The 27,005-nt window shown below is 37.1% G+C and overlaps 1 long non-coding RNA gene across 1 annotated transcript in view; it reads right to left on the bottom strand.

Annotated features, from left to right (window-relative positions):
- The window catches only part of LOC113459414 (uncharacterized), a 181,710-nt gene that overhangs the window by 5,446 nt on the left and 149,259 nt on the right, over positions 1–27,005 (bottom strand). Inside the window, exon 6 of the long non-coding RNA XR_003380599.2 lies at positions 1,418–1,480. This is a non-coding gene — a long non-coding RNA (uncharacterized LOC113459414). The remainder of the gene's footprint in view (positions 1–1,417; positions 1,481–27,005) is intronic.

Genomic DNA, 27,005 nt, shown 5'->3' with positions numbered 1-27,005 from the left:
AAATGTTAATTTGGAAATAGAAGCAACTAGAGAACTGATATAGAGGACTGCTTAACTTGTGACAGAGGGGAAATATTTTGTTAGGGCTTGGGGAGCTTTATTTTGGCTCCCTTAAAATTCAGAGAATGACCAGAAATTATTCAGACAGGCTGAAATTCTTGTGCAGTTAAAACAGGTCAGAGAAAACCTTGACCCTTCAGAAGCCTTTTTGAAAGACCTGTTCTTCTACGGACATTTTACTACTCCCGACAAAAACGGGGTTTCCCCCTCTCTAATCACCACTCCCTTTTTTTTCACTTCCTCCCCCATTTTCTCCAGCCCAACTAGCAGATTAGCCAGCAGGCTCTGAAGCCTGAAGAGGTAGGAATTGAATTGACTTTTATCACATGCCAAAGTAACCGTGGAGTAACCCAAGAACACAGCCCTACCCTCCGAGAGTCCTGTCCTTTAGGACCCCCAGGGGTGAGTAAGGAAATCAAAGGTACCATCAAAGCCCCCTTCAAAGTTAGGACATTATCCTCCACAAAAACTCTTCCCATGGTGTGCAGATGAAGTCCTGGTGGCTTGGCTGGTGACAGCTGCCAGGGCCAGCAGCAGTGGCACAGCAAGGGACTGTGTTTGTGCAGTCAGCCCCAACAAGGCTGTGTCAACAGGGCTGGGCACTGCAGCTGAGGGGCAGCAAACAGCAACAACTGCAAGTCAAGCACAGTTCCTGCCACTGGCAGAAGGAAGAAGATATTTAATTGTGGGGGGTTTTTGACTGTGTATTTGCAAATGAGTGTAATGGGGCAATGTTGACCAGACTGATGTAGTCAGTAGGTTTTAACAGATTGAGAAAAACTTCATTATTTAGGCAATGAAGTATGCTCTAACTTAAATTAGTTTTTCTACATTGATATGTCACCTCCCATTAAAGGGATAAGGATTTTATCTAAATGTGAAAATATCTTCAAAGGTCAGTTATGTACCATTCAGGCATCTTGTAGGAAATACTCAAAGGTAAAAGACCTTCACTACTTTATCCGGGTCTCAGCAGCTGTTTCAGATCTTCCTTGGTATAAAATTGAATACATGATTATTGTCTAGATGGTTAAATAGTGGGCCAGACATGAGCTGCTCTTACAGGGGAAGAACAGTTCTTAAGGTTGATAAATAGTTTGGGTTTGAAAATGTTTGGGGTTGTATTGTATAAAGAGCAGTTCCATAGAGTAGCTTAAACCAAGCTCTTTCTGCACATGGAGAAATGAATGTGACTGGGGAAAGCAAGTAAAATACAAGTATTGTATTTTACCTGCACAAGGGAGGAGTAAGAAAAGGGGGAGCCCTTCAGCTATTGGACTGCATTGGAGCTGCTCACCCCACACAGAGGATTATAGCAATGTGAAGTTTGTTTCTGCACACACAACAACTGACACACCTTCTATACCTGTCCTTTGGCTTTCCTCTGACTGTTAGCTCTGAATCTTGATGATGACACAGTCTGTAAAAACAAATAAAATATTTGTATCACAAATACTTTGCTAATGAACTTTATTATTAATCCAATCATGCTGATAAAGAGCATTCAGTGTGAATATCTTGCCAAACTAATTAAGGTTTGAGGTTTTATTTTTTTCTTATCTTCATTAAATCAGAGAAACAGAGAAGATCCAAGAATTGAAAAGATCTCTGAGGAGAAGAGCAGAAGAGCCAAAACACAAAAATAGAAGACAACAAAAAAAATCTGGAAGAACAGGAAGGTAAAGGAAACCTTTGACAAAATAATTTTTGTTAAAAAGAGAGTAAGAACTTTACAGTGCAACCATACATATTTATAGCTTACTGTGCATTTTTCTGGTTTGGTTTGTATTAATTTACTTAAGCATTATTGTACATATTTTGACTGCATGTTTTCTAAATAATTTTGAGGAACACGTGGGAAGGTTCAGGCAACAACAACCTGTAAAACTTCTAATGGTCCAAGTGATCAATACACAGAAAGTCAAGATAAATGTACAAAAAAACAGAAAAAAAATTTGTCACAAACATGGAATAAGTTGAGATAAACGGTAATAATGCTGTATTGTCACATTACAGTTATGGAGGATGTGCCACCGGAGTCTGGGAACTGATTCATTTTAAGCTTCAGAGGAAAAACCAATCTTATTCCTCTACCTTACAGCTTTGTGTGTAAAGTTCTACCTTTTCTGCTTTGCGCAGACCATAGTAGCAATTTATTTCATGTATGATATACAGAGAGGGCTTATTTTAAAATATATTTATTGGTTATAAAAATTAACTTTTAATGGAACACTGATGTTAATCATCTCCAAATGGTTACAGAGTTGTGTGGTAAAAAGAAAATTTAAAACTGGAGGCTAATAAGTGATGATCGGATTTGTACCATTCTCCAGCCAAATTCCATTTGTTCTTTTCATTTCCTTAACACAATTATTTTGTAACAGACTCTGATAAAGTTCTACACCTAAAGCATTGTCATAAAATATTCAGAAGTTGCTATATTTTATTACTGCTGAGTAAGTAGTTTGCTTTTATTCTCTGGTGGTTATAGCATGGAGCTGTATGAAAGGCTAAACAGCAGTAAAAGAATACAGACTTTATCCTAAAAGTTTGGCAACAACATGTACACACACAGTTTTAAGGGCATGTAAGTCTTGAGAGGCCAGGTACTGCCAGCAGGTACTCTGGCAGGTTGAGGTCTCCAGGGAACAGCCCACTGCAGAATAGGGAAACTGGGAAAATCCATAGCTCTGCCGCTTTATAATAAGTGCTGTATGTATGCTCTCAGGGAAGAGCTGCTCTTGCTGATCACCTTCTTAACATCTTCACTGCATTAGACCTCAGGTGTGGGTCCAGTCTCTTCCATGTACAAAGGACACTGACTGGGTAGGAGTATGACACTGTGTTTAATATTTATATAGGCCCTTTTAAACACTGATCTGCAGGAGCACTGTCCCTGTAGACAGGCATAAGATGGGAATTGTCTGCTAGTTTTCAAGAGATTTGAACAATCCCAGAAATCCATTTCTTGGGTTTTTTAATGCCTCTGAAATATGCTGCCTTGAGGATACTTTCAGACCTTTCCTTTATTTGTAATGGCTAAATCTTTTCTGGCAGTAAACAAGGAATCACTTGTTATACAACAAATATTGCCTACAGTTTTTGTTTGTGGCAGGTTGCACTAGTTATAGAGAAAAGAATCCACCTTCAATGTCCAGGATTTGAAAAGAAATAAGTGGCTTCAGTTTTATGTGCTTTGTCTTTTAATGCCATCCATGATTGTGCCCATATGATATGAAGCTGAGATCCGTTTGTTTAAGAGAATCATATACGAAAATAAATAAGTGAAGGGGTTCTCATCCCAAGCTCTTGGTGATACAGAAATTTCTGATGAGAAACTGTTCCTTCCATCAGGAAAAATCTGGAAATTTGAGTGCTTCTTCCCCTTAATTAATGAAAAGGGCAGAACACTGTTAAATTGTAAGCATGGAAACAAGGAAGCTTCCCAACTGGTTCAGAGAGAGATGCCACCTCCAAACTGCCATGGGGGACATAAGGCTCAGGAAGATGCTCCAAACTGTAGACAGCAGGAGAGAGAATCATGATAAATCATAATGTGAGAAAACAAGCATATTTCAGGTATTAACAGGACTTTTGGGAACTAGAAGATCACACAATCTCTCTCATCCAAGTCCGCTCTTGTTCTTGTGGCTGGTACTGAACTTCTGAGCCTTGAGGAATGTTCTGATTTCCACAAAATGTCAAATGACAATGAAATATTCTGGATGGATGGTTTAACGAAACACTTTCAGATGGTTCTCAGGAACAAAACCCAAATCAGCTTTAAACAGAGCCATTTTCCACAGTCCACCAAATCCTAGGGGAAAATCCCAAAATCTATCCTGAAGAATGGTAAGGATTGGGGCTGAACACTACACCAACTGTGTAGTTCTTCATCTTTCCATTACCCTAACATTAAGGGGAGAGACATCTGCAGTCCTTCCTTTCTAACTTGCCTCTCACCATGCTCTGCCCAGAGGCCCCATCAGCAGTCCACAGGTCTTTCATTTCCAGCAGATGCTGGACACAAACCCATTCCTTTTGTTCTTAACCCAGCACAATAGGTTAAAACCTTCAACTTTGCATCAGCAATATTAAAGCAGAATAAATTCTCACTGAAAATATGATATTCAGATGCTCTGACACCTTGAAATAGTTTTCAAAGAAGCACATCAAATCATTTTCCAGCTGCATCTTGATTATCATTAAATGTGGTTATTATTATGTTTTTCAGCAAGAAAAGGCTTTTACAGTGGCAAAGACACCTTGCCCAAATCATATTTTGATTGCATGTCATTATAAACTTATGTAATTATAGTTATTTGAAATGAATGCAAGTGTATACTTTTCAATATCTCAGTTTTGGTTTAAGTCTCACCCTCCAGCCCACCCTGTTTAAGGCTGTTAAAAAAAAACTATTGCAAAGATTTTTTTCATAACCTTTGCAGGTTTTCTACTTTATATCAGCACCTTTTTTCAATCCAAAGCATAAAGAAGTTGGGGCTAGGAACTGTAGCATTTAGACCAACTAGAAATCAAAATATTTGAGAAAAAGCAATGAGTTCTCAAACAATATTATCTTTCTTTTTAGGTTATTTTGAAAAAAAATGCAATTTTTTACCCAACAGGTATCAAAAGTTCTTTTTCCCAAACTGAATTGCAAAACAAAAATATAATTTTGAAATTTGGACGAAATTAAGCCATTTTACCTCACTGAACTTATCAGTCAATATTATAGAGTGATATTTGTTTCAAATGGAATTTTTATGAGGATTATGCAAACAAATAAATTTTATATTTGTATTTATTATGGAAACCCCCCCCCCTTGTTCTGAGAAGGTGCTATTTGTAGATTCCATCTCTTTTGCCCAGCTACCCAAATGCCTCGGGAATCAATGCTGTTTTAGTCTTCTATTGACTGTAAAGAGTTACTTCGAGTTACAGAAGCATAAATAAAATGAATTATGTGCTTTAGTCTCTCACTTTGGCACTCAAGGAATGGAAAACAAAATGGAAACCCTCCCGGCCCTGGGAAAGTGCTGTTTACAGGCTGCATTTCTACTCAAACCTTGGAAAGAGGGATTTGCTTTGATACACACAGAGCAGCATTGATGAAGAGATGGAGCAGGGTGATGAGACCCCACAGGGCAGTGGTTCTGCCTCTCGCCAGGGCTGCTCCACACAGCCTGCCGGGAGGAGCTCACCAGGATCCCCTTCTCCTGCTGCCTTTCTGCTGCCTATGGGAAGCAGCACAATCCAGGGCTGCAGCGTGATCCAGGTCTGCTCCTCTCCCAGCCTGACTTGAGGCTCCCTTTCCCCTTGCTGAGCTCAGCGAGCTGCAGCGGGCCAGGTCTCTGCTTGGCCATGGCAGGTTATGGGCAGAGCAGCGAGCCAGGAGCCTCTGCCCATCACCAGGGAGGAAATCCATCCCCTTCTGCCAAGGAGAGTCTCTGCCTCTCAGATAATGGGTGGGATCTTTCATCTCTCAGATAAGGTAGATGATTCTTGCCCCTTGCTTCTGCTGAGTTGGGTATATGTGGCCAAAATATCACCCAGCTCCCTCAACCTAACAGCAAGCTCTGGGCAGCACAAACGTACCTAAAAAGAAGTTGAACTGAAGTAACAATTGTATCTTGCTCAGATAAACAGAATTTAAAAGCTCTTTTTTTCACTTGCCTTTTGGGAACAAAATTATATTTTTCTGTGATGGAAGATTGAAGGAATGCCGGAGGAAGTGATGCCATTGTTGTTACTGCAGAATTAGCTGCCAGATCTCATCCTTTGCAGAAGGAGAAACCACCCTCCTTTCATAAGGGATTCAATATTTAATGACAATCAAGGTATCATTGTTGAAAGTGAAATCTAAAAATGGAGTTCTTGGACTTATAAGCAAGAAAGTGAAGAAAATTAAAGTACAGAGCGGTCATTTAGTTCAGGTACACAACATCTTTGTTTCTGATAGCATCTTTGTTTCTTTCACTCCTAAAATGCATTTTTATAGTATGCGTATAACTGTGTGTGTGGATATTTTTGTGTGATCCTGATCAAGGCCTACACCATAAATGGATTTCCTGCATTTAATTGGACTTACTGAGGATTTATGATGGATGTGCTCAGATCTTGTTTTCCTTCCTCTTTAGGACCTGAGACCTATGCCAGAAGCAGCAGTGATGGTTTAATAAGCAGTTGTTCCAGTACACAGGTTTGTCAGAAAATCCTGTTTTAAAGCACTGTGCCTGTCCTGGTATTGTGTGGCCAAGCAAACAAGGATGATATGCTTGTAATTCCTGAGCCCTTCTTGTGCCCTCTGATAATTGTGCCTTCATGAGTTTCAGCATCTGTGTAGCAGTGTAAACCAGTGGTTATTAGTCAAAAAATGCTTGGGATTATTTCTAAGAGATTTGTGGCTAGTAGTTTACCTCCGGTGAACATCTTTGAATAAAATCATTACTTTACATGATTTTAAATGTCAACCAAAATGTGGATGAGTGTGAACTAATTTGTGTGTCTGTATAGCTACAAAATTTCCACTTAACTTGGTTACATCCAACAGTTAAAAGCAAAAGTCAGATAATACTCTTGGTGAAACCATATTTTAAAATGAAGCAAACAGTAGATCAAAAGAATCTCCAGAGACAAAAATATTTTTTTTGAGCTATATATGAGAGAGACTTTGGTTTTTTGTGGAAACCTCTAATCTGGATTACTGCTCTATTGTATTTAGCCATAGAGAAATAAAATATAAGAAGATAAAAAACAGATTAGCAGTTACACTTGTTAGAGGCTTGCAACTCTGAGTAACACGGATGAGGTAGAGCCCTATAAAACTTGCTTTTTTATTATGTGCTCTTGGGAGAAGTAATGCAACTGAGTCAAGTACAAGGCCAGCCCAGCAGCTGGTATGATTATGGTGAAGTTTCCTAGGAAGGTGAAAAGTTGGAGTTTTCTATGGCAATTAAAATGTGTGATACTCTTTGCAAATACTTCTCTTTTCAAAATGGTTTTATTTTTCTTCAACCACTCTACATCTTTCTTCCAAGTACAGTTTTGAAAATACATTGTCCAGAATTTCCTTCTCTGATTTTAATTATCCATCAGCCAGCTTCCCTCTTATTAATTAGTACTCAAATTTTAGCAGCAGCTTGAACCGGGTCACTGTTCACATGTTGAAACAACAGATGCAAAGGGGTTTGTGAGTGACAGGATAAAAATTAGGCACCATCTTGGCATGAAGTTTGAGAAAGATGTTAAGAAATATCTCTGCATTTCATATTGGAATCTATTCCACATCTCTGAGTACTGTATATACTGTACAAATGCTTCATTTTAAGTCTGCCAACATTGCCTCTCCAATTTGTCAATCCTAGAATTCTTTTTAGTAAGTGCTACTAATGTACGACTCATCATTGTTATTATGTTCCATTAGAACACTTGCCAGTTTTGAGTTCTGTCAGATATACGTGATAGCATTTGATGAATCACTGCTGAAATGATCCACTACAAACAACATCCAATTTTTTGGAGTGCTTTCTACCAGTATTGATAAGTATCTGGGGTTTAAATGCAATGCTGCTTCCACACACTCAATCATATTGCTTGTTGCAAACATTTGGGATGAGTTCGCTATTGACTACTTAATTAATCATCTTGGCTCCTATTTTTTTCTGTCACTCAAGGGTTGCTCCAGTCTACTGCTGCGATGATACTTTGTTAGAGAAAAGGTGGCACATTTGGTTGCATGACTGATTTGGTAGCAAGTTTCCAACATTGGGGCACTACAACTACAGCAAACCTTCATTTGCACTTGAGGCTTGCATTTCTTTCATTTGTAGGGCATGTTCAGCATCTAGGTTGCTGCAGCAGACAGGTCAAGACATTGTAAATTTGCACACAAACTCCCTTGAGTGAGTCATTGATCCAGAAAATGTCCTATAGAGCAAAATCTGCAAAGCAGAATGCCTCACCCTGTAAACATACCTCCTCAGATACAGCCTTGTTTAAGTCTTAGGGTAGGGAAAGAATCAAAAGTTTAAAAAATAAGTGGGGAAGGTAAAGTATTGGCAATACTGGGATATCAGTGTTTTCTACTTGTCATTAGAGATGAAATTATTTCAACTAAAAATCAACATGATTCTTAGAAGGATTTCTATAAAATACATAATCATAAAAATTTATTTGAGGGGCAAGCAAAAAGCAATTAGAGCCTGATAAAACACATACAAAAATGAAGTCAATAAAGAGTTGTATTCTACAATGTATTCCAAAAGCAGTGTGTACACCTGGTTGTACTTGTAGTTACATAGTCAATACATCTTTTGTCAGTTCCTTGTTACTAGGAGGGGTTCTCTTATTTTCAGCTGACCATTCACTATTTATATTAATTCCCCTTCCCTTTGAACTAGAAAAGACCTTAGACGTATGATGTTAATTTACAATATTACCAGTGTGCCTAGGAAACCCAGAGAAGGACCAGTCTCCCAACTGCCCATGAGCAGGTGGAAAAATGGACTCAGACCCAAAAGACTTACTACCTGAATTTAAGGCAGCATCAGTGAAAGAACAAGAAAAGAGGACAGACAAAGGAATCAGCTTCATTTTCTGTAACAGAGAGGGAGGAACCAATCAAGGGATGAAAAAGAATCGCTTTTCACATTTCTTCAGGAGGCAGACCTTAGAGAGGCAGGAGAACCATGAGAGGTTCAAGAGGTCAAGAAAGATGGCATTTTAAGAGCATGATCAACTGTGCTGAGAGAGCCTCAGCTCATACAGAATAAAGACAGACTTAAAAAAATAAAATACAGAGGCTAACTGCACCATTTTTTAGTGAGTGTGTTATTTCAGTACATCTTGAAGCATGTTAGGGCTAAAAAGTGTAAAAAAAATAACAAGATAGCAGCCACAACCAGGAAACTAAGGTTTTTCTTAATATTGGGACTGTTGATTGGTTGATTATGATATTGATTATGAAAACATTTGATGACTTTCCTTGTTTTAAATCCCAGCTTTATTTGGACAGCTGAAAATATCACAAAATGAGATATATTCGACTTAGATGTTGAGGAAATAACAGATCTTTGTAAAAAATTAAAAGCCCTTCTGTCCATTCTTTATTTAAAACAATAAAGTAAAACTCTGTGTTAAATCTCCAAACTGTCTTATTACTTTCTGTTATTAATTCTTCCTACCACCCATCATTCTATTATTTTAAGTAATAAGCCTTCCATGAACAATCTCATTTCTCTTCTTATTATACTACCTCTTTTCTGGGAACAAAACTATTTTGTTTTCTGCATTATAGAAGGCATTGCTTCTGTTTTAAAGATCTTGAACTGACATAAATAAATTTGCCATATATCTGTAGTACAATTCATATCAGAATCCGGAACACCTCTTCTGAAAAACATTTTTTCCCCAGTCCCAAGCTTTAAACTCATAAGCTTTTTGCCTTTTTTTTTTTTTTTACCAAGAAGTACTTACAATTCTTTTCAAGCCCTGTCTAGCAAAGAGTATGAAATAGAAATATGGACTGCAAAGAAAATATCCTAAAGGAAGTAATAAAATGGGTAGCTGTACAGCTACCATCAACAACTTAAAACATACCACTGGCTTCCACAAATAGTTCTGCCAGATTTTAAAGCTACTACCTCCTGCAATTCAACTTTTAGAAATTTCCCTTCAACAATGAAATTATACCTCCTTTTTCATTTATACACAAGGAGGTATAATTTTTACTTTTATTTCCTGATATAACTTAGTTATGCTGTGCAGTCATCCAAATCGCATCTAAATGCTGTGGGTTGTTCGAACAAGATAGAAGACTAAGAGTTCTTACTCGCTGGTAGAGTGTCTCAAGGCATCCCCTGAAGTTCCTCAGTCATGCTTCTTTTTGTTTTTCCTCCAAACTCCTTGCTGGCTAGGACTCTCTCATTGATAAATGGCGTGTTTAAAACAGGCACAGACTGTGCAGTCACCTGACAGTCTACCTGTCCGCAGTCCCATGTTCCTTCTCTCAGCTAAATACTTCTGATTTTACTTGCATCTTTACTTTCTGCTATGTGTTTTCTTCTTAATCCTCGAATCATCTTTCACCTACTTCCATTTTCCCATTTTTTTCCTCATAATTTCTGGTCTTCTGCTCAGCAACTCATTACTGTTTATGAGTCTGTTATGACACAAGTGAGCATGATGTCATCAGTAATGTCAGCAATAGAGGCAGCCTTGGGGATGAGAATAACAGGGCCCTGACTCTGCCTCCAGGTCTGATCTAACCCAAGATGATAGGTCTTTCCCTGGGACCTTTGAATCAGCCAGAGCTACCTGACTGTCAGCTTTGGTTGGTTTCGTGCATTTTCACTCAGAGTGTGCCACACTCTCTTTCTTCCTTTACATTTTTCCCTGTGTTTACCAAGACAGCCAGTGTTGTTTCAAATCCATGGAGACAAATGCATTTTCCATCTGCTTATATTTATGTCAGGGGGAAGAGCAGCTATATTACGTGCAACAAGTACAATGTGAAATATAGCAGAGGTGTAGGTAAGAGAGCAGCAGTTTTGGTAAATGCAGCAATATTGTCAAATCTGCACAAAGTCAAAAGGGTATAGAAGATTGTGGACCATATCTTAGGAAAAAACCCCAGTAGTTATATCTAAAGTATCATCTTCCCCTGCCTTGCACAGCCTGTCAGCACTGTAAAGACTCAACACAGCAGCCCAAATTGGTATTTAGAAAGTGGTCTTAATATCCTTCTGCATCTGACTGAGGTTTTGGACCAGTCTGCCTGTTTAGCTTTTGCAAGAAAACCTCACAACCCAGAAACACATCTTATGCTAGCAAAAGACCACTGATACCATTCTGGCGGCCGTAAAAGACACAGCAGCTCCCCCTCAAAGTGTGAAAAGATCACATACTTCACCAATACAAGGGCTTCAAAACTTCCAAGCACAGATAAAAGCATGGGAAAAAAATACTCTTTGAGCTAGGTGAAGGAATGATCAAAGTTCCCTGAACATAGAAATGGTTCTGTCATAACCTCAATCTCAGACTGAAAAGATCTGAAGGTAACAATCACCTGTATCTGCACATGAGTTTACATGGTATGTTCTGTACAAATATGGTATCTTCAAAGAACATTGAGCAATAAGGCAGAGCATTTGAGAACCAGAAAATGTCAATATTGTAGAATTTATATTGTAAACCATCAGAAGATATAGCTTCTATTAAATAATTCATGCAATAACGAAATTAGTTGAGGGAGTCTGATTCCAGTAGCTTATTAAATAGACTGCAAGCCAGTAACCTTATCTTGCCAAAATGTGACCACAATTTAAAATTCTGCCAAAGGGGATATGTGGAATATCCCTGGGAAAAATAAAAAAACGCGATTGCCACAAGGTCAATCTTAAAATTACTTTTTTTCATATGGTATCAATGGCAAACCGCAGAAGAATAGGTGTACAACCGTCCAGGATATATTTCCATCAGAAGATGCTTTGGGTTTCATCCCCCCAAAGAGAAACCAACACCTTGTGAAAGACAAAATGAGATGAGAAGTTACTTTCTGAAACCCAAATCTGTTGCTAAACTGGGAATAAAGAAGGTGTTCTGCCAATCTTATGACCCAAAAGAAAGGAAATGAAAAAATGAAACCTGAAAGGTAAATTCAAATGTGTCTAATAATTAAGTGGCTGATTGGTGGTGTCTGAATATGATGGACACTGAAGCTAACGCCTTTCTAGAAACATGCTTTACAAACAGACCAGTTTGCAATAAAAATACATCTTCATCTTTATGTTCCCTTAGATTAATCTTTAAAAGTATTAATTTTTCATTATAGAGCAATATTTCATTGAAGAAATCTCAGGTAGAAAAAAAAGAGTCTTTCATGCATAGCGCTTGACTCAGACTAATATTGAACAAGTTTATCACTTATGCAAGTTTAGTTGTTCACAGGGCATTAAGCTGGACACCACTGACATGTTAAAGGATTTTCCAAGTTTTTACGAACTATCTAGAAGTTTAATGAATCTGTTTCTTTCTCTCTAACTACGTTTAATATCCAATAAAATTCCTTGCATAATCAAAGTAGATTGTTTGCTAATTGCAGTACAGTTGCAAATGCAAAATGTGATGCAGATGAGTGAAAAATGGATGATTAAGGCCCACAGACATTTTTTTCTGTTTACAATCTATTTCTTTCAGAGACAAATACAGAATCCAAGCATTTAATGTAATAGATGGGACAAATAATCTTCCCTATCTTGAAGTGCCAAAGACCAAAATAACAACAAAAGATCCTCCCAAAACTTGGATTAGCTGGAAAAATGCCTAATGCGTTGAATGTTTTGAGACTGAAACTTTATCACACTGTATTTCTTTTACACCACTTGTATTCAGCATTGCATTAATCTTACTTCCAAGGTTTGTAGCAACAGCCCACTTTCAGCAGTCAGGAAACAGGGAACAGTCTATATCAAGAAAGAAAGCCACGGGAAGAATTAACTGTATTTAACTGAATTCCATTATTAGCCAGCTAATAATTCACATTTAGAAAAGACATTGGCAATTCATGACCTGTAAGACACAAATAGAACAGGGTAATTTATTTATATTTTGGGAAAAGGAATTCATTCTTTTTCTGGGTCTGAGCCACACACAGATGAGGATTATGTTTAGTTAATAGTTTCTATCAAAAACAATTTTAAAAATCCTATGTCAGAAAGGTTCATCTCAATATTTCTCAAATTTCTAAAGCCTATGGATTCACAGGCTAAAAATTGGATGTATATTTTGGTGCAAACAAGAGAGGAAAAGGATCTTTTCTTTTCACCCATAAATAAAAGAAATTATTGATTCAGGAATGAAAAAATTGCTGGTTTACCTCCCCCAGTGTGATTTTATCCAGAAGTTTTAAAGTAAATCATTACTGAATTATGATGGAACTTGGAGTCAAATGTTAAATTTTGCCTTGCTGAGATTAAGTACAATGGATGACCTTTGGCAGATGTATTAAGTACAATGGATAACCTTTGGTAACACCAGTAAACTGGAAAAGCTGGAAAAATGCAAAAAAGTAGAAGTACAAATACATTTCATATAGCATGATTATAAGCAAAATTAATTTGTTTATTAAATCTTCTTTATATTCTGCCAGACTTCTATAACTGAAGAGCTACTCTCATACTCATGTAGTTGTTTAAATCCTTTCTTAAACTCAGGAATTTCTTTTAAAATCATATAAACTGTGTGATCCACAATTTATACTTATAAGGAAATTACTTTCTGTGGACTTGTCTGACTTGAAATGAAGACGATTGGCATGAAATTAATAATATTAAATTTAAAGGTAATATATTTTTACTGTTATAATGTGTTTCTTCAGCAACAGCTGTTACTTGTTAAGTCAGCATTTCTCTAGCAAATAAAAGTTTTATCTTTTAATCAAGAGTACTATTTATGATTGAGTTCCATTATGCCTTTATGCACAAGTGATAACAATTTCTACACTGATAAAATAAATGTTTGTTATCTCCAAGTACAAGGACAAAAGTGGCCTTAACTTGTCAGGCCTTTTATAAGCCAAAAGCCTCAAAACTTCTATTTGTTTGCATCAGAAATTTGTAATATATTTTTATGATGTCAATTAATGTATTAAAATATCCTGCAAGCCATGCAGAACAGACAAGCTAACAGCAAACTTAAAAAAAAAAAAAATAGCCTGAAATTAATTGTACTGTACTTTAGTACAATTGACTAGTATACCTGAAAATAATTCAAGTCATTGTTTATTCCCAGCTACCATAAACTGAGTGCTGGAAAAATCACCAAGTTAAAATTCCTTGACTCAAATTCTGAGTTTTAACACAATTTATACCTGCATGATTGTTTAAGACAATTGTAACTTAAACTGTTAAAGCTGTTAAAATTATTTTTCAATCTGTTGTAATTTGAGCGGAGTTTGCCTCTATTAAGATCTTTTTATAGTGGAAAACTTGTTTACTTATTTTACTTATCATGTATGCTTGCTTCCTTTCTTCAGACTGCCATTTTTCCAATAACACCAAGATGCATGGGTTTTCTTACACACTTCCTTATCCCTTCATTCTCTGCCTTGTTTTCATACCTGCTGTCTGCTATTTCATACCTTGCACATATTTTAGATCCTTCTCTGGCTCAGCAAATACCAGAGCTAAGGAAACCATTGGTCATGGAGGCTGTACCTGCTACAAACATCCTCAGGAAAAGCATGGTACAGCTCTACTTTTCCTTTTCCGTTCCAGATAAAAACGAAGCCATAAGGAGGATACCTGCACTTTCTGTAAATGAAGCTTCTGTGACTCCTCTGAGCTTCACCCTTGTGACCCTGCAGCTAAGGAGGAGCTACTGGTTTTCTTCATCCCCTGGCAGGGCTGCTGTGCAAGGGTCCCTGAGAAACCTGGTTCAAGGATGAGCATGCTCCAGGGCTTCCTTAGAAATACAGGTTCTGGATGTCTGTGCTAGAGCTTTCAGGTGCCTGCTTCACTGACACCAGTCCTTCTGCAAATGGGGGTGTTTCCTTTGTTTGTCATTTCTTTTTTTAAAAATCCTATTCAAATTTTTTGCAGCAATTTGGGACTTTCACTATGACTTCAAGCTTAACATCAACCACTTTGGAACTTTAGAAGTAAAAGCCAATCACAGAAATTTTCCTAGTGCTCTCAAGAGTTTAAGGAGTTTGATGGGAAGTTGGGTTAATTGCATTTTTCTTCTGCCTAATCATATGTTTTTAATACCTGAAGTGCTACTTACACAGAAGATTATGTTTAAGACAGAGTACATGGAAGAATGCTTGGAAAGGCCCACAGAAACATAAAAGAAGATTGCTCAGTGAGCAGGAGAAGGCATAAAAAGCTTAGTAGAGACATGAATTCCTGAACAAATGAGTGTCTGGTATGTACGGAATGCTTAATATACAATACACTGGGTAACTGCTGCTTAGGGAAACATCTAAAACTGTGAACATCTTTATTACAACAAGTGACCTTTCTCCAGATTCCAGTAGAACAGTGCATAGAAAAGAGAGTTTCAATGTTTATTTCCATATTTATATTCCTAATGTTTTTATATTGCTTGTGTTTATAAGTAAAAGCATATCTTGGTTTTGTTTTGTTTTTTTTTTAAATTTTATTTTACAGCACAGATATTGCATATTCTCTCAAGGTATGTTCAAGGGATTGTCTTTACATTTACTAGAATGTCAGTGGTGCTGTTTTATCATATTCAATATGTGTGTATGCAGTAGAAATACATTCAGCTAGCCAGTATTACCTAAGGTGCATAGTTGGCTCACATGCTCTTTCTCTATTTAAACATTAATAATACACACACACACTATGGGTCCAATATCAAATATGAATGTTTTAATGGAATGTCTAAATCTCAGACACAAATGCTCAAATCAGCACTTAGGTCCACAGAGTGAGCATTTACACATCCAAGTGTCCATGTAAGTACCCAAATGTACAATTTAACTATCCTATTTAAATGCCCATATTTGAAAATTAGGCTAACTTCCCAGCATTTTTGGCAACATGTAGTGCAGGGATCCTGGCAAAAATGCATGGATTTAATTTTACTGCACTAAAGGGTGTTTGATTGTTTGTTAGGTAAAAAAAAAAATTTAAAGGTACCGTTTTAGAGATAGATTTTGGTCTACTTTTGCTTTCAGTGTTTTACATGGTCTTGTAACTGGGTACTGGGTTACCAACTGAACACTTCTGCCTGATGTTCAGTATCATCAAGAAAAAGAAGCTCTAATGTCTCAGGGTACATATTGAGGTTTGACATATTTTAATATGGAGAATTATAGAATGCGCTATCTCAGGATGCTACAAGTTCAGTACCTGCTGAAGCAAAGGAGTTAAATAAACTCTCTCTTTTATGGACCCTTAAATGGTAAGTGATGTTCTGGGTTGCACCTTATGTGTACAGCTATGAAACAATATATGTAACATTTTTCTAATTCTCTAGAGAATCTGAGTTGAAGTCTGAAAGTTCAGTAACCTCATTGGAGCAAGAGCACCACAAAAGTCCCTGACAGACAACTGAAGTCAAAGTAGATGCATTAGGATTATTCACTACCTTGGAATATTTAAAGGGATGATCACAAAATATTGTGAGCCATTTAAAAAATGTCTCCCAACTTTATCATTTTATAAGGAAATAAAGCTTTTTTGGCCATGAAGCCTAAAGCTTTTCTTCTTAAGATAAGGAAAATTGTGCAAAATAAATAATTCTAAGTCAAAACAGAAGTCATAAAGAAAAGAAAGACTGATAGTTTCTAGCAAAATGTATTTTTTGCTTCCATTTTATTTTTGAACACTGAAATACCTGCTTTGTGACAGCCAACAGCCATGCCAAGACTTAGCTAGTTTCAGTTACTCTTACAGCAAATCTAAGACAATGTGCCGTTTTGGTTATCGACATTTTTACACAAGGCACCAATTTGTTACTGCAAGCTATTGTTTTAAGATCTTGTTTTACAAGATCACATAATGCCTTTTGGAAGAGAATAGTGGCTTGAACATTTATTTTGTTTCAGACAGAATTCCCCTTTTCAATTGAAAAGCCATTCTCTCTTGGTTCTTGAAGCACCTGTACTACCAGCATTTATTAGATGTGCTATCTTTCCTCCCTTCCTCATCACGGACTACATGTGTGAATATGAACAAATTCTGCACCTCTCTGAAACTTACATAGCCAGTTTGAACTATGCTTTTGTCAGACTTGGAAAGATACATGGGATCACACCTGGTCAGTGTTCAAACAGGATCGCTCCTGTGGCACAAACATGTGAGTCCTTTTAGTGCCATGGTGAGCAAAAATCCGAGTTCTTCAGCTGCCTTCAACAATGACAGTGACACTCTTTGTGCTGGATGAGATGCAAAACCAAGTTCACTTGCTTAGAGCCATTGACGATTCCACACCATTTCCAAGTGGGCACCCACAGTATCCATTCCATATTACAGGCTTCATCCATTTCAGTGATCTGCATTTCAACTTAAGGTTGGTATTGCTCACTTTCAGATGGGTGTATGGTTTACAGATAGAGTAAACGTGCCATTTGAAATATTACATTATTGAATGAAAACTCTGCTTTAGGAATTCTCTACTCTTCGTCTTCTCAGTGCAAAGCAGAGAACATACCATAGAGAGGAATGATGGAACATGCAAATATTTGATCTAAGGAAAGCCTTCATGTTGCAACAAAATATCCCCAAATCCCTCAGAGGTTCCTTTTTTCAATCAAAAAAATTAGGCAAAAATAACCTTGAATGATTTCAGTTAATTACAACACAGCTGTGATGAATGTGCCCCGTTATGAAGTCAGAATTAGTAAATGAAAATTACTTCTGCCCAAAACCCACCTTTTCTGTAAGAGATTATTTATTAGTTTTTCCACAAATAATATTGAAGAGAAAAAAAGTCACATCCTTTTCTCTACCCCTTTTATCTCAGTTTCATGGTTTTTTGGTTTTTTTGTATGAGTGCGTGCACCTGTGTATGTCTGTAGAGAAGTCAAAATCAGAACAAACTTTTGCAACTTGTGTGTTTAGTCCATTGTGCCCATGTGGTCCATGAAACCCTCAGAACTAAGCAGGCAGAGGAAATCTTGCATTCAAGTCTACCCTCTGTCTACATCTAAAGGGTTTCCTATGCAGTTTTGAACAGTTCTTTTTAAAAGTCTGGTTGGAATTTTGTCAAAATATTTCTGCAGTAATTTAACCTCTTCTCACTCAATAACGCTATTAATAATGCTACCTCTTATCCTAATTTCCTGATATTAAATGGGAACTTCTGCAACTAGAATGTTATGTCAGAGATCATCTAATAACCTCTCATATTGGTAACTTGCCTCTGTGTGGAACTTTGGACTAAAATCCTATATCATAATTAAGAATTGGCTTGACAGACTAGACGATTCTTTGCACATTGCCGTTCAAGATTTGTGTTTGTTGATACCTATTTCTCCTAGCCAAACACACTCCATGTAGGTTTCATTCTCCGCTGCATATGTCTTTAAATCTTACACTGATCAGTTGAAGTTCAATGTCATACTGTGCGTCCTACAACTTATAAGGGTGAAGTTTACATACCATCAGATTAGGGATGAAACTTCATAATACCTTTACTGCAGTAGGTTTAAAAAATACGATGGAAAATCTCATGTAGTTGTTCAGTCCATCCATCACTTGCATGAGTTTCAAACTCGTAGTGAGCTGCAAAAGGAAATCTGGAAATACCTTTGTAAATAGCAATGATCTACCCCAAGAAATACATGACAAAGTGCTCATAGATTTCTGTGAGAAGTTAACAACCCCCAATATGTGAGAATTAAACTAAACATTCCTTAATATGTTCAGGCCAGTGTAGGATTAGACAAAAGAATTTTGGTAATTCTAGGTCCACTGTATTGTAGCTCCATACTTCCTATTTGCAGCTCCACATACCTCTGATTTTCCAGCTTGTTTCTTCTTGTCCTTGTGCCTACATTCACTACAGCATGTCATAACAGAGAGGAGAAAGGCAAAAACTGTTATGAAAAGCAGCATTCTAAAAATAGAACCAGTTTCTAGTAATTTTGAACATTTTCCTTATGTGGAAAATAATTCGGTATTTATTGTAATTTGTGTAGCATAATGTCAGGATAACTGCTTTGAAAAAGAAAAAACAATTAGAATCAAGCACTAGAGAAATATTTCCTCCTTAAGCAAAAACTGCAGCTTGCACCTCCCTCTGTGGTTTATACATGTTTTTCCCTCCTCACAGACCATTTCTTTTCCCCTTCTACCTCACTGCCTGAGGAAACTGAGAGCAGGAGAGAGAAAGGACATTTTTCAGAGCAGAATATTATGAAGGGAATCCCCAATGCTTGCAGGATTACCAGAACTGTGACAACTGTCTTTGTTTCCTTAAAACTTGCCCCCTGAAGGAATCTGTAAGGTTTTTTTCCCCTTTATCAATATGGCATTTTCTCCCACTGCTCTGAATAAAGCTGTAGATGGAATACATTCAACAAATATGGCCACTGCCTCTCTGAAGTCTCTGCAGGCAAATATTGAGTTTCCTCTAGTGAAAAAAGATCCACTCTTTATTTCTGCATTCCTTAAATATGGCAGTGGGAGAAACTGGGGAAATAGAGCAGAAAAGCAGGCTAGAAGAGAAGAAGCAGGGAACAGTGAAATTGGGTAAGGTGTCATGGGAAAAAAGGAGGACAACGTGATACAGGAACTGAAGGATAATGAAGGATGTAGTGAATAAGTAAGAAACAGAACACTTGGAAGCAAGGAAGATGAGAGATAAACTCTGGAATGCAAGTGGGTGGGGGGAGTGAGGGGTGAAAATACCAAGCCCTACATTTCTGTAAATGAGAGGTTGATGTGTAGATTTGTCTAATAATTGTGGGATTTTGACAGCCAGGGGAACTCTTGACTTTTAAGTCAATTTCAGTCTAAATTTAACATTACTAGAAGAGGAGACTCAAAAAGTCCAAGCAGCATCAAAGAGCAAGACTTACACTTCCTTTTATACCCAAAGCCAATATTAAAGAAAATTGGGAAGTACAAAAAAATTTAGAGACAAAGATACAGTGAAATCAATATTAAGACTAAGAAAGTTCTGTACAAAACACATTATAGGCCGGAAAATCAATTTTGGAACTTTCAAATCCACTGTAATGAAATATTGCAGACAAATGGAAGAATACTCCCAACCATGAAAGTGTGAAATACCTCTTTTATATATATGTAAGAGCTACAGTATTCCAATAACTGAGAAATACTTACTTTATCAACTAACATTAGGAAGACAATAAAATATCTCTATACCATATCAAGTAATATTACAGATACTGGTAAATATGTGCTTAGAGAGTATTCGATGAAATAACTACTTGAGAAAGAGAAACAAAATTGCCTGAACTGGCAAAAAAGCCCATATACTTGTTTAACTAACACTAGAAAAACTGTGAAATACAGTAGTAGTACACTTATGGAAACACAATGAACTGAAAGACATACAAAAGCCAATTTTGCTTTCCCTTAAACTAAAGTGATACAATTCAAGAGAATGGAATTATTCTGGATCCACTCACTGGTAAGCAAAAGAAGAATTTCTCTCATTTAGTATATATTATTCAGTCTCCAAGAAACAATAAAAATAATTTTGAAAGCTAAAAATACCTGCTAGGCATACAATAGAGTTCACTTTTGAAATATTAAATTTTAATGGCCTCTCCAGGAATCTCCTTCTGACAGCTGGATTGTGAATAGTCTGTGGAGCAGCTGAACTTCCTCCAAACAGCAATTGTTTTTCTTAAGCAAAAGTTACTGTTGTAGACCAAATACAGTCATTGTGAGACTGTCTTCTGCGATCCTTATTAAATTAAATTGTGATATTTTGTGGCCGGGCAAATGGAAGTGGTAAAAAAAATAGCTCTCTTTTCCTAGTTAGGAAAGAATGCATTCAAGGGGAAATATTCTGTGTGCTGGATCTGAACTTTGGATGTTCTATCAGGACAGAAACCTGCAGTGAAAAAAAATTGTAATTTGGAGGCTATATTGTCAACTCTGGCAATTTTTATTGAGGGCTTTGTGCTATGTGAGTTTCCTAGATCTCCTCTCCTGAATTGAAGGTATTATGTGAAAAATGCTTTATTTGTCCTTTTAAAAAGTATGCCTTGTCCATACTGTTACACAAAATATTTTAAACACGAATCCTAATACAAAAAAAAACAGAGGCAAATATCAAAGAATAGCTAAATGTATTCTTTTTAAGATGATGTCATAATTTTGTGAGAACAAACTGATAAAAAGCTTGACTGCCTATTTTTGGCATCATGCCTTCCTTCCCTTAGCATGTTATAAAATTTCTTACTTAGGGAACTTATATTATGACTGATTAATTAACTCAAATTTTAGAAAACACTGTGTGGAAGGGAAGTTGTACTAGTTTCTGTAACACATTATTTCTTATTAAAGACAGAGTTTTTTTCCTGCTTCTAGTAATTGTCAAAACTGTGCATGTTTCTGCCTATGTATAAATAATATGAACTTTAAATTGTATAGTTTGTCTGTTGTGTTACATGGTCCAATCATGGGGAAAAACTTTAAAACAAGAAGTGACAAAAAGTTCTTTCTAATGGTACAATGTCTCATCCGACATGGATGTGGGCAAATCTATCTGACCTTAAAGAAAGACAAAGTTCAGTATTAGACATGCTTTCCATCTCTTTACCCTTGAATTGTTGCAACTGAGAAATTTTGTGTCACAGTTCAGTTCTTTGACCAGACTGAAGGAGAGCTGAGACTGCAAGGGCAGCAATGTTCATTTGAATACATATTAGGCTTAATGCAATCCACAGAATTCAACTGTGTTTGAAAAGACTTCTTTAAATCTTTATTTTTGCTGTACTCATGAGGCCCTTATAGAGCATAAAGTAGCAGTAATCTGGACAAAAGGGGAAAGATTTTCCAGAGAGAAGTGATATCACTACATTAAGAGATGAAACAGTTTTTCAGGAGGTAAAAGAAAAAATGAAAAGCAGAAGGTTTGTTATGAAAAGAGAGCTGCAAGGAACAGTGCAGGCAATGTTTAAATTTAAAATAAAAAGGTGCCCCTAATCTAGAACTGCTTTATCTAGTGTTGATTCTGACAACAGAACTCAGTTTAAATTTAAAATCAAAAGGTGACCCTAATCTAGAGCTGCTTTATCTGTGCTTCCTAATGTTGATGCTAACAACAGAACTCAGCTGTCCTAAGATCATTCACATGCATATTTCTTCCTCTGAGGGCATCCTGATGCAAGGGACTAAAGCAGCTTTCAGAAAGACTTACTTCGTTTCTGTCACAGGCAGTAACAGGCTGTTTGTCACCTGAAGCATTCCCTCACAAGCATGCTACCACAGAATACCCAGATTTCTCAAAGAATGTATCTTATGGTAGAGCTCAGGTGCAAAGAGCTGCTTGTTAACCAGATGCTGAAAAAAAGAAATACAATGAGGAATTTCTAGGATTTGGAAATTTTCCCCTCAAACTCTTCAGCTGGAGACAGAAAGAAGATGGGAAAGAAGTCAATGGGCTCACCTGGATGTGGGAATTCTTCACTCTGCTGGTCCCAATTAATGCCGATGAGTACCTGAGTCCGCATTGCTTAGCCTGCTCACTGGAGCTGCACCTTTTCAGGCAGCTCGGGAGCAGCTGTGCCAGCACAGGGTGAAACCACTCAAACACAGTGGAGAGCTCACCAGCAGCATGGAAGAACTCAGGTCCTTGCTTCACACTATTTTAATTGCACAGAACAGAACAGATCCCCTGAAGTAGAAAGAGCCCCCTCCAGAGAAAACTCAAGATATGAGAGAGACATTTGGAAGGTCAGGATCTGCATCTCCAGTCTGAATCAGGCCAAGTGTTTTTAATAAGTTTGCTTGTCACAGCAGTGTTGACCAGCTTTTTAGCTCTTGTCATACCTACCCTGAGCCTGCTAAACGCAAAACCATTCTGCAAAAGGTAGATCAAAGAGAAAGTTTCCACTGAAAGTTTTAGGCTTGATGAATCATTCTGCTGTGATGAAAAGCCATTTTGTCACAAAATTCCTGGCTAGCTCCACTGGTGATACTATTGTCTAGCATAGCTGTCAGGCAGCCCTCCTAATTAAGCTATTTTTGTGGAGGACTACAGGTATAGTTTGTGAATCACAAAGCTTATGACTCTAGTTCCATATCAACACTGGAAAATTCTCCCAGAGAGAAATCATAATACTGTGCGCTACAACCCAAAATTACTATATAAAGCATCTACTCTTCCACATTGGAACAGACTGTTCTACTATCATACCAGCCTTTCAATTCCCTGAAAATACAGAATAAAAAGGAGAGGTCTTTGTACGATCAGAGAGGCATTTGATCAAAGCTTTTCAGTGTTGCTGGACATAGAAGCACTTCATAACATAGCAGTTAGACAGGAAACTTCAGAAAAGGTAAAATGAACAGTAAAGAAGTCTGATGTTTATTTGAAGTGCAGACAACGGATGTAAAACCATGCCAAGCCATCATGCCAGCTCTGCCTGGGAGGTTGAGTTGTTCCTGACTTCTACATAATTTTTTCTCCATTAACAACACTTGAGTGATAAGGCAGAAGGAGATTTTTGGGTGAAACTAATGTTACCCTCCAACTCTAGTGCACATCATCAGGAGCAAGTGTTGGTTTGCCATAGCACCACCTTCTCTGAATTAGTGTCTTTCCTCAGGTTTGTTCCTGCTTTCAAAGCAGTTGGCAACAATGATTTTAAAGTATTACTTCAATTTTTGTCATTATCTTCATTGTCCTTCCCTTCCCACCTCATTTCCAGGGTCTCCTTCTGCACTGGGAATAGGTCACTCATATGTTTGTTCATGGTTTACAATGTAAACTTGATGGGACTATCGCTATTTTTTTCCTCTGTTTTTTCTTTCTTTTTAAAGGACGGTATGCATCTCAAAGAGATAAATAAAGCTCAGAAGAGAAGAAAAATGGATCTCTGGACATACTTTCCACTGGTTTTGTCCATCTCTACATCTTGCTGAATTTTGTTTAACTGTCCAGTCATGCCAGTATGAGATACACAATCAACCACATGGTGGAAGAAACAAGCCCTTTCACATGTTGTGTCTGAAGACTACTCAGGAATTGACCAAAATCAAGACAAATCATTTTATTAGTATTCATTACTTTCTCTTTTTCAGTCTCTTTCAAATTCTGCCTTACCAAACAAAACAGCACAACCTAAAGCTTGTAATCTGAGATTCCAAACTTTTCATGCAGAAAATAATTCCTTGAAAATACTTGCAGCTTCCACCAAACCTCTAATTTCCTCTTCCTCAGAGAGCTACCAAGTCATAGGGAAGTGGTGAAAGCAAATTGTTAAAAAGGGAGCGGTACACTACCTGGCATCCAACAGTCTGTGCTCAGCTCGGCATTCTCAGAGGAAGAGAAAAATACACACAATCTCAACATGAATTTCCAAGTGATGATATATAATGGTTTATTGAAACTGTTCATAAGAAGATAATAATGTATGATGCCTAGCTTCTCATTAAATAAGAGAGCTTGAAATTTATAGCCTGAAAACTTGAACTTTAAAACAAAAAATATTAAATGTGGGTACCTGAAGTTAAGAACCCAGAAGATCTTTAGATTCAGCAACTCAGGCAGTCTCTTTCCTAAAGAAGAAACTGAGCATGCTAGTGAGGACAAAGGGCATCAGTCAAGCTCTCCTATATTCAATTTCTACCACTGTTTTTTCTTCCTGTAACAAGAAATTTACTTTTCAAATAAGTATATGTCATTTCAGCTCTATAGCTGAAAAATATACGTAAAGTTGAAAGCCACCTGTAAGAAAAGCTGTCCTAGGCTCTGGGTTTGGACACACAGATTAATTTTGCATTTTTAAGGATCTCCATTACTATTTGTTCTCATTATAAGGAAAAAAATCTAGTTTTTCAACACCTGCTACTGCTATGCAGTTCCTGAAAATATTATAAGTATACAACAAATATCTGAATTATTTAGAAATTGAAGCAGTTAAATTTGGAGCTGAAATTTAAAACTCCTTAAAGGTGAAAATAAATTTTCCTGGAAGTTGGCAATATATCTTGGTTCTAGGTCTCTGAAAAGTATTTTCTCCCACATACAGGCTTATCTGGATTTAGGTTTGTGTATAGATAATAATATTATCAACAACTCCCTTTTTGATTACAGACAGATTTCACTTTTTTATACCTTTTGAAAGGAACTTACATTTACACCTTATATTCAATACCTTACAGACATACCAGGCTGCAAATTCTGCTTTCAGATTTTGTCTCTACAATCAACCATATTTTGAAAGAAAATAAGAGGAGATTAATATAAACAAGTGTTATTTGAAGGTTCTATAGTTCTCTTGAAAATACAGTATTATCACCATTTCAAGCACTTTTCCATAAATGTTACCTAATTATCTCCTACCAGCCAATTTTAACTCAGAAACATTGCTCGTTTCAGAAGAGCAAAGTGAAACCTGAAATCAGAAAATTTGGCTGCTTTAAGTTGTTACTACAATAACAAAATTCTTGGGATATGTGCTTTTAGAGAATCATCAGAAGCTACAAAATTTATGAAGCAGCCTGGGCCTGTTTTTATCTCACACTGAATCAATGCACCTGATCAGTGACATTACACTTAGTGATGGTACCAGGAGAATTCTGGTTGCTTTGACTGAGGGGCTTTTTTAATTTTTTTTTTAGATTTGGTGCTCACTCCTCAGCGAATCTCAGGAGGAGGAGTGAAAGGCAGATTCACACAGGCTACAGATATACATATATAAATTTGTACGTGTACTTGCAAACGTAAAATCTCAAAGTTTTTGCAATACCACAAGTGAAGCTTGCTTCACAGATTTCCCTAAAGTATGCTCTGATGTAAATCCCAGCTGCTACAGAATATAAGCCAGTCCTGTTCCTTCCTTTATACAGTTGACATTGCTTAGTGCTATATAGGAAACTTTTCTTGTCCTACATCATCTTCCTTCCCCCAGCACTGTGCTCATATAAGACTTAGTGCTGTTGTAGAGTTTCATCTATATCTCTGATTTGTTTATGCAGATTTCTTCAGTCAGCGCAGTGAAACTTCTGCGGCACAGCTCTCTAAGCTGGGCTTTGTAAGCTTCCCTCCCATTGCTGATGCCACTTAGCCTGCTGCAAATTGATGTGGATGGCTCCGTCACTTTGGAGACCGAACACTTTCACCTTCACAGTACACTCAGCTTTCACTGGCCTGGGGCTTAGGAACCTGAGATACATTCTTAACTAGGAAATTCCACTTTGCATTGCAACATGCTGTAATCATACTAGTGGACTGAAATTTCAAGTATTCTAGAAAATTCCACCTTGTCACTCTTCAGAAGGGCATTGGTTCCAAGAATTAGCACATTTCCCTCATCCCCACTTCATATTAACACTTGAAACTAAGTACAGAATTCTGCTTAACCGATGAAAGTCAAACAAGTCGAGTATAACAGTAGCTTGTGCATGTTTTCTCTTATTAATTATATGCATAGTAATACTATATTTATGCAATCATTTTCACACACCCCTTTGGCACCCATGAATGCTTATTGATGTTAACATCATGACAAAAATGACAAAAGCCAGGAAGTTCGATGATAGGAGTGGAACTTTGCATTTGTCTTGTGCTACTGCAAAGAGAAATACAGGCTGTGTCCTAGGTCACATCTTCAGCCTCTTGGATTTTGTCAGTTGATATTACAATCTTCCAAGCTGTGTTTTTATCTGTGGAATATTTTGATTTTTCTCTAAATGACAGTCAAATTTCTGGTGAAAAGATGACACCATTCAATGTTATGAGATGCTAAGACAGGATGATCAGACACCTTGTATATCTGCTAGCTACTCTGGGGTGCTTTATGACCTCTTAGTAAAAATATATGTTTACCATTAACCTAGGGTCATTTATTGACCTCCTTAACCTACAAATGTTGCTTTGTACACAGTTGACATCAATGCAGCCTAAATTACTGAAGCCTCCCCCTGAAGAATTGGTAAATGGCATCAATTCTTTCACTATCTAGATGCCAGCTATCAGGGGGAAATTCATGCGAGAGTTAAAAACATGAGGTTAATTGAAATTAGCCCTCAACTGAAAAAGGAGTCTTAAAGGAATTTTGAAGTTCCATTAAGTATGAAAATAATATTTATTCCCATGTGGGAGGCAGAAATTAATCTCAGATAAAGAGCTGCAACTGTATTTCTGTTTTTTATTTATCTTCCCATCTTGATTTTCCTTCAACACCCTTGCCATATCCTGGGATTTGTTTCTGTGCTGCTTTACAGTATATTTCTTTTCTTCACCTTCCTTTGTGGTGCATTCCTTGC

This window comes from Zonotrichia albicollis, chromosome 3 (genome assembly GCF_047830755.1).
Source record: "Zonotrichia albicollis isolate bZonAlb1 chromosome 3, bZonAlb1.hap1, whole genome shotgun sequence".
In the NCBI taxonomy this organism is placed as follows: domain Eukaryota; kingdom Metazoa; phylum Chordata; class Aves; order Passeriformes; family Passerellidae; genus Zonotrichia; species Zonotrichia albicollis.
The sequence above is the reverse complement of the archived record's forward strand: the minus strand, read 5'-3'. Positions and strand labels throughout refer to the sequence as shown.